We start from the raw sequence: 13814 nt of genomic DNA on the forward strand, positions 1-13814 counted from the left end.
GGACCATAATTTCAAAATTAAGTTTTGTTAGTCATCAATCAGCCATAGTGAAGAACTGGCAAACCTTTTAATGTGAAATAGATTCTACTGACTGTAAGCTTCACACGATGTTCTTGTTCAAAGGTGTTGCAAAAACAAACCTGCCAGTGAAGTGATGTGCACAATTATCATCTTTTCGGCTGAGTGTGTCTGTCTCTTGATGTTTCACAGTGAAGATCCAGGAAATTTAGAGACACACTCTGGATTCAAGGTATTTTATAGATATATTTGCATGCAATTTATTGTTTTAAGAAGTTATTTATTAAAATAAATAAGAAAAAGCACAGTGGCTATAGGCACACAGTGGTACAACAGTGTTTAGAGTATGGAAAGAAAATATCTCTGATTGCTTCCATAAGCGTTTTACTTTTACTGTTTAAAGCCCCACTGCAGGGCAGTGAATCCAACAGCTCTGTCTGGTCAAACTCAGGCAATGTGACCTTCTGTATTAAGGAAATTAGATATTCGCTTGCTTTCCTGTGCTCCTCCAGCATTATGTCTGTTGGCTAAGCTTTATTTGAGCCATCATTTGTGATATTCTTCATTAATTTTTGATTAACCTGCCAAAGATTTCTGCTGCCGCCTGCTACTTAGTAAGCCATCAGCAGACAAGCCAGTTTAGCACTAAGCTCAACTTTATCTCAGCTCAGTTAATTAGAACTTCTCTGCAAGAACGGTGAAGTCTTGGTGACATCGCACTGAGAAAAGATTCCCACACAACTGCTGCCATATAAAGAACGCTTTAATGTGTCATTGGTCATGCATATGGATACTTTACATGTGACCTTTGCTGAAGAGCATCAGGTTGTGGTAGCCAGCTTTCAAAGCTCTCTAGCTTCAGCTCATTCAATTTTAATAGGCTCTTATCACCAGTGTCACATGTGCAGCTGAAGCAATGAAAACATACTATTGATATGTTGGATATATTCCATTAACACCTTATTATCAAAGAACAAAGTGTTCACTGGAAACTATAAAACCTTTCTGACTGACCATCCTAACCTTCAAAGTAAATACCAAAGAAGCTGTTGTAAATGTCATGAACTTTCTGATTCTGAGGTAAAAATAAACCTCTGGCACTGATCAGAAATATCTAACAGTACACAATAAAATCATTTATTTTTCTTGATCTTTAAAGAAAAGAAATAATGAGGCCAAATTCAAATGTGTTTTGTAGTCACCCATTGTGAACACCAAAGCTGCAGAGTTCTTTTAAAACTCCTGCCTTGAAAACCTATTGAAATTCAACCAATGCTCCAACCCTGAAACTTCAGACACTTTACAAGCTTGTGTCTGTAATTTCTATATTGTGGGGATGGCATCAAAAGAGAAGCAGCTGCAAATGTGCTCTGTCTCAGAAAACACAGTAATTATAAGCTGCCACAGAAAATGCATTAAAAAAAAACTCAAACACAAGGACAGACCAACAAATAAAATATTTATTGGCTTATTGTACATAATGTACCAAGTTTGCTTCTGTGTGTCCTCACACTTCTCACTTAAAATATTCCAGATGCAATGCAAGCAGAACTCTCGCTTGTTTCTACTTGGAATGTGCCGTTGCTCCAAGAAGACATCTTCCATTTGGGAGACAGTGTTGAAGTATTTATATCAAGACATTACCTTGTCCCCTCCTAATGAGCTAAAGCCCCCAAGGATAATGAGGATGTTCGTTTTCACCAGTGGACAATGAGAAGAGCAGACTTCACCTTGTCTGATTTGGAACTTGGCAGCAGTACCCCCCCCCCCTCCCCCCCCAGAGGATATCTCATTAAATACTAAAATGGCATGCGAGCTAACCTCTGCCTGCATCAATGCACCTTTTGAATATGTCATCATTCCCCAAGGCTTTTCCAGGAACATGTTGTATCAGAGAATATCATACTTCAAGCTGTTCCTCTAAATTAAAAAATGTACCAAAAAAATTTAATTTATTTCCTCTTCAGGTGCATGCTGGTATTTTCTCAGGATGTCTCTGCAGTGCTGCTACAACTGGCAAGCTCTGTGCCACAGTAATGAAAGGGTTTCCATCAAAGTAGCCATGCATTCTGGGACTAAAAGTAATAGCACAGCTACCCATACACACTTACTGTATGTACACACACAGGAGACCACTAACAAATGTGAAAACTTTCCCCTCACCTCATTTCCACTGGTCTGTTTAACATGTACTGCTTCCCTTACCTTCAGAAAGGTCAAGTGCAGAACGGGTCTCCAGGCGCACAGTTGACTAATTAAGCAGTGGTGTTGGAAGATGCATACCAGCTCCCGGGATACTGCAGCGGTTGGTAGCCACCCTCAGGACTAACGAACATATTGTTTCACATGCAAGCGAGGTAGTGATTTGCATTATTGGTTTACATGCAAAATATGAAAGAAAGCAACTGTTTGGAATAAAAAAAGCAACCGATGCCTAAATCTTTTTACTGCAGTTGCTATTCCTGTTTTCAATCACAAATCTGAATAACAAAGTGGATAAAAATAAACAGAGCAACTTAATAATTTGATATTGAACTTTAGGCAGGAAACAAAGCCAGAGAATCTAAACACAAGCGATCGAAGTACGCAAACTCACTAAAAGTACAAATTAGTAAAAAGTATTTACCTAAAATCATACTCTACTACAAGTGAAGGTACAATTTCAAATTCTTTTTTGAAGTTGAAGTGCAACAGTGCATGCTTTAAAATCTATTTACATTACAGCACAGAAGTAGTTAAAGCAATCCAATAAAACAATTATGTATTATTAGGAGTACTGATTTTGATGCTGGTATTTACATACAATTTGAGAAGCAAAAAGTAAAAGTAATCATTTAAAATCAAAGTTACTCAGCATCAGTTAAGTTCAAGCAGATTTTAAGCAATTTCTGTTTTATGAATATCCAGCATCTACATCTGCAAAAAATAATTAGTGCCTAAAGCTGCAGGAAAAAAAAGTAGTGTAGTAAAAGTACATTATTTTATTTGTTTATTGTATCTTAAATTTAAGTCAAACTTAGACATAGATTCCAGAATTGTGAAAAAAGATCTCTCCCTCTCACAGGAGCACAGGAAAGCAAGCGAATATCTATATATATCATAGCAGAGTAAAAACAGCGTAAAATCTAAATACTCCAGTAAAGTACAATTAGTACAAAATTGTTGTCATGTACAGTATATAATTAAAAATACTTAACTACCACCACTTTAAATGCAACATTTTGAATATCTTCTCACTCTGTCAGCCATTACTCTGATTCACACTCTGCCCACAAACCCCTGGGGTCTGAATAATCCAATCTTTATTTAGTGTTCATTTCTGAACTTGGCAGTTGCCAGTCCATCTCAGGGTAAACACGGAGAAGCGTACACACACAGACAACCATTTACATTTACCTCTATAGGCAATTTAGAGTCACCAATTAACCTAACATTCATGTCTGTGGACTGTGGGAGGAAACCCACGCAAGGAAAACATGCAAACTCAACAAACAAAGGGCGCAGCAAGCTGGTGGATTCAAACCGGGGACCTTCCAGCTCTGAGGTGGCACCGCTAACCACTTCACCACCATGATGCCCCCATCAAGTGAGTGTCTCAGTGAATTCTCTTTTGTTGGTAATCAATAATTAGTGTCAGTAGATGATTTATGTTACCATAACAGCATCCCAGTATTACTATGCCTAGAACTTCCAAATCATAAGCAAAATTATATTACATACTGTTTTGTTTGACAAAATATAACTGGAAGACAAATGACAACACATAATCATTGGTGAATAATGCAGCTTTGCAAATCAAAAAACTGTTCATTGTTGGCTGAGGGCTGTGCTGGGCTCACTCCTTTCCATTTAAATGTGGGATCACAGAGGAAGTCAATGCAATGTACACGACTGCGCCCAAGGGACCCCTCAGAGTAAAAGAAGGGGTAAGCAGTGATAACAGACACCTTCTCCAGGATGCCTGATAAATGCAGTCAGCCTGAGTCTGTAACTTAGATAATTAAGTCCTGAGTCAACTGAGGGAATGTGCCCGACAGCATGTTCCGAACAGGAGAACGCAATAAAGAGTGCTGCCAAATGAACCAGCACTTTCCCAAACTTTCCCCACTCTTGACGTTGTTGCCAAATCCCAGAGCCTGTTGGCCTCAGCTATAAGCAGCTCAGGTTTATAGATCCCGAAGCTTTTATAAGCCCAGCATGTGGTGAGAAGAGAATAAAGAGTACTTAAGTCTAAACCATGCTGAGAGTGAGAGTTGCGTATCACTAAAGAATATTATTCTTAATATATATATATATATATATATTATATATATCAACACACACACACACACACACATATATATATATATATATATATATATATATATATATATATATACACAGAGAGAGAGAGAGGGAGGGAGAGATCTTTTTTCACAATTCTGGAATCTATGTCTAAGTTTGACTTAAATTTAAGATAAAATAAACAAATAAAATAATTTTTGTTATTTTCCCAACCACCTAAGGCCCACAAGTTATTGTGGACATGATGAGATAACGAGAAGTTTGTTGATAGTGTATGTAGCCCCTCATAGTGCCTATTTTACATCAATGCATTACAGCACTAATGCTTCTGCGTGGCTTTTTGATCAATATTGGACATTGCGCTTGCTTATTCAGAGGTAATTATTACTGTATTGTTTAGATTTATGAAGGCATCTCTAATAAAATGGAACCATAAAGCTGTCATGCTCATTTTCAGGCTGTGAATAAATTGCCATCGGTGTCGTAAACATAGACAGAGGACATGCTCTGTTGATATAACGCCTCATTGACCCTTAATGTGTAGGCCTTTTGTAAAAAATGGCGAATCACTCTTGAATATAACTCTCTGTAATTGAGGAACTAATGGCCTTACTTTGGAGAACAGGAAAAAAAAAATCAGAGCAAATGAAAAGCCACTGAGGTTGCTTCTGCCTGCCTGGGATAGATTCTCAGAGGGAAATGATCACAGACTGTAACAAAGCTCTTTGCAATCACTCTGGCTCTGGTTTAGTGCAATGTGACTTATCAAAGCATTTCCATTGTGTCATAACTTTTATGCTTTGAAAGATTATGGTCTCATTCAGTCAGTATCAATCCAACTCCCTTCTCTTGTCTTTTACCATATGCCCTTTCAGCAGACCTCAACCACCCAACTAATGTGTTAAATATTTCACAATATTTGCTCCTCACTGCAGCCAACTCTCTGCTCTGATCACACTTCCTCATACAATATTACTGTTTGAGTCTGTATGTCTTCAGGCAAAGAAAGAAGAATCAGTATTTGCAAGAACAACATAATTTATATTTTATTTTTCAAAAGGGAAGAATGATTTCAGATTTTTTACAAGTTCTTAAAGTTAGGTGTGTAAGTATATATAGATATCTACTTTGAAAAACTGACTATTGAAGTGTTAAATTTAATTTACCCTAAGAAAAGTGGCAATGGGAAACAATAATCTGAGAAATGTTTAATTTTAACCCTTATTTAATAATTTTTTTCGTCTTTTCCCATGAGTTCAAGGTCACCACAGCAGATCATTGTCCGCATGTTGATTTGGAACAGTTTTTACGCCTGATGCCCTTCCTGATGCAACCCTCCCCAGTTTCTACTGGGCTTGGACCAGCAGTGCACAGCTGAGGATGGGAACAGGCTGTTAGGGGTTCAGTGTCTTACTCAGTGACACTTCGACATATAGCCAAGATTGGGGATCGAGCCACTGACCCTGTGGTCCATGGACGACTGCCTTACCAACCGAGCTACAGCCGCCCCTATATTTAATAGAGAAGGTGTTTTGGGGAAAATTAATTAGAAGAAGACAATGAAAGTGTGGAGTTGAAGGATTTGGAATTTATTCAAGAATATGAGGAAGTTGGTTATACTGCAACAAGCATGAGAGAAAAAACCTAAAAAAGTGAAGCAATGCTAAAATAAATGACATTGCTAGCACTAACATGAATCCACTGCAAGGCTTCTAGAAAATTTGGACTCATTAACTTGTTTTTTTTTTTTTTTAATGAAGCTCGACATGTGCTGAAAAAATCCAATGTTAAATTTGTGCTCGCAACAGCAACATTGATTTTATGGGGCATATTTTGCCTTTAGCAATATGAAACATCTTTGCTGCTGTCAGAATATTATGACCACCCCTAAAAAAAGAAAAGATGCGTGATGTTTTAGAAAAGACACTCGCCTTGTTTTTGCATCTGTTTAAATGAAGTGCTTTGAGAGGCAATAGTGAAAATGGCGTGTTAATGCACCTCTTAAACAAAGATCTAGCAGCCTGTCATCTTCTTGATAAATTAGTGGAAATCACCCGCTGAACTTCAGATGTTAACAGTTCTGTTCTTGCTGAAGTACAGTTGGCTGATTTACATCCAAACAACGTCACACACACCCTTGAAATTTGAGAAATAAAAACACAGTAAAAGACGTAACAAGACTTGTCTGTGCTGTCGACCTGTAAAATGGGCACTGCTCAATGGCTTGTGGCTGGCAGAGTCACTCTTGAGCTATATGAAGGCAACAAAAGAATCTCAAATACATGACAAGTTGCGCTACGTGAGTTCAAAATTTAAGCGGCTTCTTAATGTTTGCTGACATAACTGGGACTTACAATGAGCTCCACTGGAACTGTCAGTCTTTGTGTTCACAGCATCAAAGTTGTTTGACTAGTGAATTATTAAAACTGGTCTTTCAGCAATATTCAGTGAACACCTTGTTTTATACAAAGGACGCGTGTTGTACAGTATATTGCATTGAGGGCCATATGATTTGGTACATTTTCATTTTCAGAATAGTGTATGAGACAAAATGTGTTCAGACTGTAATTATTAATATGACGACATATGCAGTGACAGTGAATAAAATACAGAGACCTTTCTGAAAGATAAAGATAAATAAATATTGTGCTAAGACAGAAAACATCTTTCAGAGCTGCAGCTTTGCAATGTATTCTGCAAATACTGTGCAAGAGAGAGTTATACAGTAATGTTTCCATCTCATTTGTTAGGATTTTAAATAAATTTCCACTTTTGGTGCTATCTGTAAGTGTAAGTGTGATGACTTACAACAAAGTGTCAAGAGCAAGTATGTGCAATTCTGGTTGCTGCTGATTTTTTTTTTTTTTTTTTTTTCTGTTTCTAGAAGTTGTGCTGTTGCTTTGACACAGGCAGACATCATTGCTTGACTTTGAAGTGAATGTCTTTTTCTTTTACACACGCCAACGCTTCTTCAAGGAGCTGAAGCTGAAGGTTTCCAAATATGTTTTTGTTTCTCAGTCAGAATAAATCAATTGGATCTTGCATCCAGCATCAAGAATCCAAACAAAAGCACGATCATAAGGCACTTTAAAATTCAAGGACTACGCAAATATTTTTGCTTGGTTTTGGTCATTAATGTACAAATGATTACTGCCAACTATTTTCCAAAGCTTTTAATGTATAGATAGATTTTCATACCTTTCAGACAACAAGGCTACTTGTTGTCTGAAAGGTCTTGTAACAAAGTTTGTTACTGTTTAAGTACACAATATGCAGTATAATGAGATTCATTGGGACGAATTTCACCGTAAAATAACAGTAAAATACCTTTAGCAGAGTCACCAGTAATTTTACAGTACATCTACTGTAATTTATTTTAACAGTATAATGTATCAAATTACTGCACATGACAGAATAAATGTGGGTATACTATAATTTTACAGACTATACCAGCATATTACTGTTTATTTCCAAAGTGTAATAAAATATGCCGCTTTAATGTTTCTAAATTCCCAAAAATCTTAAGTTAAAAAAAAGGTCTCAGTATCTTCAGTACAGCTGACTTTGTAAGAATAATAATATCATTTGTATTACAAAACTAACTTACCTGTCTCTGTTAAAATTCTCAATGACAGACTTCACGGAACGTATGAGCATAACCTCAGATGCAGAATTAAATAACAGTGTAACAGAACAGCTTTAGCTTGGAAGCAAGTTCTTTTGCACATGTAAATGTCAACAGCATCACAGTGAAAGTGCAAGAGAGACAAAGGACTTGTCTGGGCTTCCGGCTGGTATCCTCAGTCAATGATGATGAGTGCTTCAAACAACACAAAAATGAGCAACACAATGTAACCTGAAGAGTGTAAAAATATGAAACAAGCTTGTATAAGGAAAAGAAAGTAAACAGGTCTAAAATGACATACTGTACCTCATTTGTCTCTATGCTGAGAGACACTTGGCGATTCCATGTCCCTGCTCCCTTTTGCAAAACGTGTTATAGTCAGCTCTGTGATAACACAAGTAGACACAGGTTAGCTACATCTGCGCAAATGATTCAAACCAATGAGCTTAATAAGGCTCTGAAACCTAGTATCACATTCAAATGCACAATACCTACCATTTTAATGTAAAACTTGAAGAACAAGTGTGTGTGCGTGTGTGTGTGCGTGTGTGTATGTGTGTGTTTGTGTGTGTGGTGACCTATTACAGTTTTTTACAATTGCCTGGAGAGACGTTTAACGTTAAAGTCTTTTTATGTGATTAATTAACATTAATTAACGACAGAGCATGTAATTATTTTGATAAAAAATTTTAATCCCTTGACAGCCCTACAAACAACATGATGATATTAAGGCTGAGGGAATCACAGTGTGTATTTGGTTGTCACATGTCACAACAGTCACATGATGTGGGTGCAGGGGCACAGCCCATATTGTGAAACTAGTACATTTTGCATTTTGGAACAATGTAGCTATTGTAGATTTTGATGTGAGACTGGGTTGACTGTTAGATACCATCGCTCAGGCTAAGGCCAAGCTCAGGAGTAGACAGTCACATCTGGTCTCTCAAAAATGCGAAGCATAACCAGTTTGATTAGTCTGCGAACGAACGACGTCTAATGGGCCCAGCACCGCACAGATGACATGATCCCATGATTGTGGAATGAGCTACCAAATGCACGCTCAGCAAACTCTCCCAACATTCAATCAAATACTGAAAACAGAACTCTTCCGCAGCTTCCTATGCACTATGACTTAGATTTTTGCTGCATTGTACCTCACGTGTAAGTCGCTTTGGATAAAAGCGTCTGCTAAATGATTAAATGTAAATGCAAATGTAGTTTGATGAATACAAATGTGTTAACATCAAATCATAAACATTAGCCCACACTGGGCTGGGTTGATGTAGCTCAGTTGGTAAGGCAGTCCTCCAAAAACCACAGGGTCAATAGTGTCAGTAGTAGGGTCAGTATATGTCAAAGTGTCTCTGGGCAAGACACTGAACCCCCTAACAGCCAATTTCCATTCCCAGGTGTGCAGTGCCGGTCCGAACCTGGTAGAAATTGGGGAGGGTTCTGTCAGGAAGGGCATCCAGCGTAAAAAAAAAACTGTGCCAAATCAACATGCAGAAAATGAGCCGCTGTGGCTCACTGAATAAGCTGAAAGGACAAAAAAAAAGGTCTGTTTTTGGTTAATCTCCCACAATAGCTGTTCATGTACATATAAGGCACGACTATTTAACATTATATACAATTATTTTGAAATAAACTAATAGACTGTTGTAAATTCACTTTAAATGTACAGAAATCTATTACAGTGTTTTTTTTTATGATGACAGATGATTTTGATAATTTTATCCAGTAAAACATATGTTCAGTGCCTATAGTCAGTGGCAATGCAAGAAACGCTGTGTCCTACATTGTGTGTGGTGAGTAGTGGGTGTATTGATGTAAATATTGATCATATCGATAACAACGTTACTATTGATATTGATCGATATATATCCTCCCTCACTTGTGTTTTGATGTTGTACCATCACGTGACTCAGCTGCCACTAAAATTGTTCCCTAACATTTGATGAAAACTCTTAACCATTTCTTTAGGTTTATATTCAGTGCACAACCGTGAGAATTGTATCGATCAACTCCCAGTAGGAAAGTAAAAGGTTATCTCTTTCCTTATATGTAGCTTAGGTTCCAACCTCAGATATTGTGGGAAAACCAATAAGTTTTTATTTTAATATGAAAAAAGGTTGCCACTGAACACATAGCAAAGTTTTTCCCAATCACTTGTCTGGTGATATGGTAGTGATTTTTTCCCCCAAATGCCTAGAAGGAGAAGCATTTCAACTTCAAACAAAACACTTATATGTGACGTATTTATCTGATGCTTTTACACACACAACCCCAAAGTGTAGTAAAAGTGCAACAGCAGAATTACCATTGAAAGCATTTACGAAACAGAAGCAAATACTAAAATCCATATAGTATATATAACAGACTTCGGGACAACAACATTAGAAGGAGGTGCTGACAAAAGCACAGACATAAAAGATAGTCTCTCTTTTCCTCAAGCTGAGAACACATTAGCAAAAATAAAGGGGGACGATGGGGGTGAGCAGATATGATTCATGGGGCCAAGCAAATACAGTGTGTCCAAGCTGCTTGTTAAATGTTCTGAAAATGGATAGTGGCCTTTCCAAAGCCCCAGGACTCTGTCATGCATTCTTGCACTGTGGAGAGTTGAACCTCTTTGCCAAAGACTGCCAAGACAAAACGATGTGTCAGAACTGTGGCCCCTCATGGTTCATCATGTAAAGGTCACACATATTGCTGTATGGAGGACCTGATGAGCACCCAAAAAAAATAAAATATATAAAACGGGACCACGTTAAGTCGACAGGAGATGCGAGTTTCAGTTTGGTAGAGATTATTAGAAGACACCACCTAGTTTTCAAATCTGAGCAACACATATTTCACACAGTAAAGCACTGTCTTATCTTACTTTTAAAAGGCTGTGGGTAATTTCCCCAACTGGTGACCTTGAGCTGGCCTGCCAACTCCGTCACAGATAACACACCAAGTTTAAACTCTGCATAATGAGGTGTTCCAAACCCAAATGCTGACATTGTCATTCTACAGCTGGCAGACACACAGAATGTAAAAACGGTGACATCAGAAGCATGAGATAAGGCATTATTTGAAGGGTCGCACACGCGCGCGTGCACACACACACACGTGTACACACACACACACACACACAAACATACTAGGCATTTTGATACCTGGAGTGCTAAAGTATCTAATCATGCTGATAGTTTGGTGTGGTTTGCTACCGTAGAGATGTCAGCTGTCACCTCCACCCAACAGAGCAAACAGGAGCTGGTTTGTGTTGCTCAAAGCACAAAAAAGTGCTTGTATTTCAGGAGTTGTTTCAGACTTGTCTTGAAATGTCAAAGTGACTTCTAATAATTGTTATTATATCTGGTTCCCTGAGAAATAATGCTTCCGCAGCATGTCCATCAACTGTCTGTTTCCTCGTGGAAAAACGCTAACATGTGCATTAATAATGACACTAAAGACTGACAGTTTTACATATTGGGAAGTGTCACCCCGACACAATGTGACAGGAAGAAAAGCGATAAATACAATACGTTTTTTTTTTTTTTTTTTTTTGAATTAGTAAGTAAGATTTACAAAAATATAAACATTTGAACGACAGGGATGTTTATATTTAGCCATGTAGCTGACACTGGCAATGAGAGGACTCACTGGTATAATTAATGAACCAGAGAATGTGCAAAGATCTTGTCTGCCTTAAGCAGAATTGTTATGCTGTGATAGTGAAATTACTGTTGCATAGAGAGAAAAAAAAAGATTTGTGCATAAGGTTCTGTAACAGAGGTGGAATAATGGGAAACACAAACAAAATATATACTTCTTTCTATCACCAGCATCATGACACTGCATAGAAGAATGAGCAGTGCCGTGTTCATAAGATGCCACTCTTGTATTATTCAAAGTCGATTAGAGCGGGATAATTTACTGCAGGGGTTATGAAATGTCACTTATTCAGCGATGTTTGAAATCAGCGGCCTTCAGCAGGACTGCCTATAACTTCAAAGGGAATCAGCGCAGCACTGTAGTTTTTGATCATTTGGGACAATTGATCTTTAGTGTTCAAAGAATATTTATGCTTCAGGGTTCCCTAAGAAATGTTTCAAACAACTTGCCATGAAGTGCGTGATTGTAATATCAATGCCAGGAGAGATGTAAATTACTCCGCTTTGTCCCTGATTGTACAGTACAGTATCTGCTGGGATTTGTCTCTTTTCCTGCAATTACTAAGCCATTTCCTGTACAGTAGCAGTGAGTCCCAGGCAGTCTGAAGAGGGGATCTGTTGGGGTCTTGACAGTTAGTTATTTAATGCAGTAAAGGTGAATATGTATGTATACATGCATTTAGAAAAAAGTCAGGCTTTTGGACTTTGTGTTTCTAAAATCCTGCAACATTCACATTGCATAGATACATCCTTCTGCAGGTAGACCAGCAATGAAAATGCCCTTGATGCTATAGAAGTGTGGGTGTTTTAAAAGAAAAGATATTGTTGATTATTTTCTTATATTGCAATATATTGTGTGTTGCAGAATCAGTAATGTTCAAGAGCTGACCCGTGATTCCAGCTCCTAGTCACTGCCCAAAAGAGTTCCGTGTGTTGTTTGTGTGTGTTCCGTGTGTTTTTCTGAAAAATCCATCACAAAAACTCGTCTTCATGATTATGAGAATGCAAACCTGTTTCCGTACCATTTATATTTGACAGAGACAGAGTTAATTAACAGAGCTAATTTGGTAAGTCACTGTCACACGGTATGAAAATAATTTCTGATTAACCTTGGAAATAGTTATTACATTATTTCTTCATTTTAGCCCAAACCACAATCTTTTGACAACCTAAACCTTCTTGTTTATGCATCTAAGCACAACCATAAGTGAGATTTATTTTCGGTGTCTAAATCATTGCATGATACTGACCTTCTTCAGGAGCGACATACTGGCCCATATCTATGGTCGTGATAACAAGAGACGACATCTGAAGCAGGTGGAAGCTGTGACTGTTGACTGGATGCAGTCACATCGAGTTAGATTTTTATTCATGTAAGATTCCGCTCCAGCATAGTGGCGGAGGTGTTAGTGCTGCCCCCACACAAATAGAGGGTTGAGCCCCAAACAAAGCATGATGGATGGACAGATGAAAACTTTAACACATCTAAAGACCTTTTATTGTCTTTTATTAAGTATGAGGCAGTGACAACAGTTGACTAAACTTAAACCATATGTGTGGTATTAGTGTGTAGTATTGAAATTTAGGTGTTTACTTTTAGTCTCAAGATATCATGAAGTTTTAACAGTTTTTTGTTTATCTCAAGCCCAATTTTAATTTCTGTACCACCAGCTGTTGGTTTATGATTTAGTATCATCCTGTGCACTCATGTGAGTTCTGTGGGTGACTTCTGGTGTCTTTGGAAAACTGTTTCAAGTCAAAGTCGGACTTCACTCAGTCCAGTGACACTGAAGTTTGTTGACAGAGGTCACTGAGATCAGCCCTGTCTGCCTGAACTTTATATCGCCAGCATCCAAAGCCTGTTGTTTGGAGGCTTAGGAAATCTGGTACACTTTTACATCATTACTATTCATCTTGTTCAGAAATAAATGCCTGTATTAATTATTAAAAAAAAAAAAAAAAACAGAACAGCCTTGAGTTGCAAATCCACTCCACACTCACTGTATCAACCCCTCTCTCCAATTAGTGTGAATGAAAATGTCTGGAGTTGAATGTGTGTCTGCACCAAACCACTCAGCTACAGTTTTGTCATTTAGCCAAATTAGTTTGTTTATTAGACATAATAATACCGGAGATATTATGTTAGAGTTAGTTTTGAGCAATTGTACACATACAAAAACACTGAACACAAAAAAATTATCCATGAAGAGTTCAATGGTCTTTGGCTC

This window comes from Channa argus, chromosome 15, assembly GCF_033026475.1.
Source record: "Channa argus isolate prfri chromosome 15, Channa argus male v1.0, whole genome shotgun sequence".
NCBI classification, from domain to species: domain Eukaryota; kingdom Metazoa; phylum Chordata; class Actinopteri; order Anabantiformes; family Channidae; genus Channa; species Channa argus.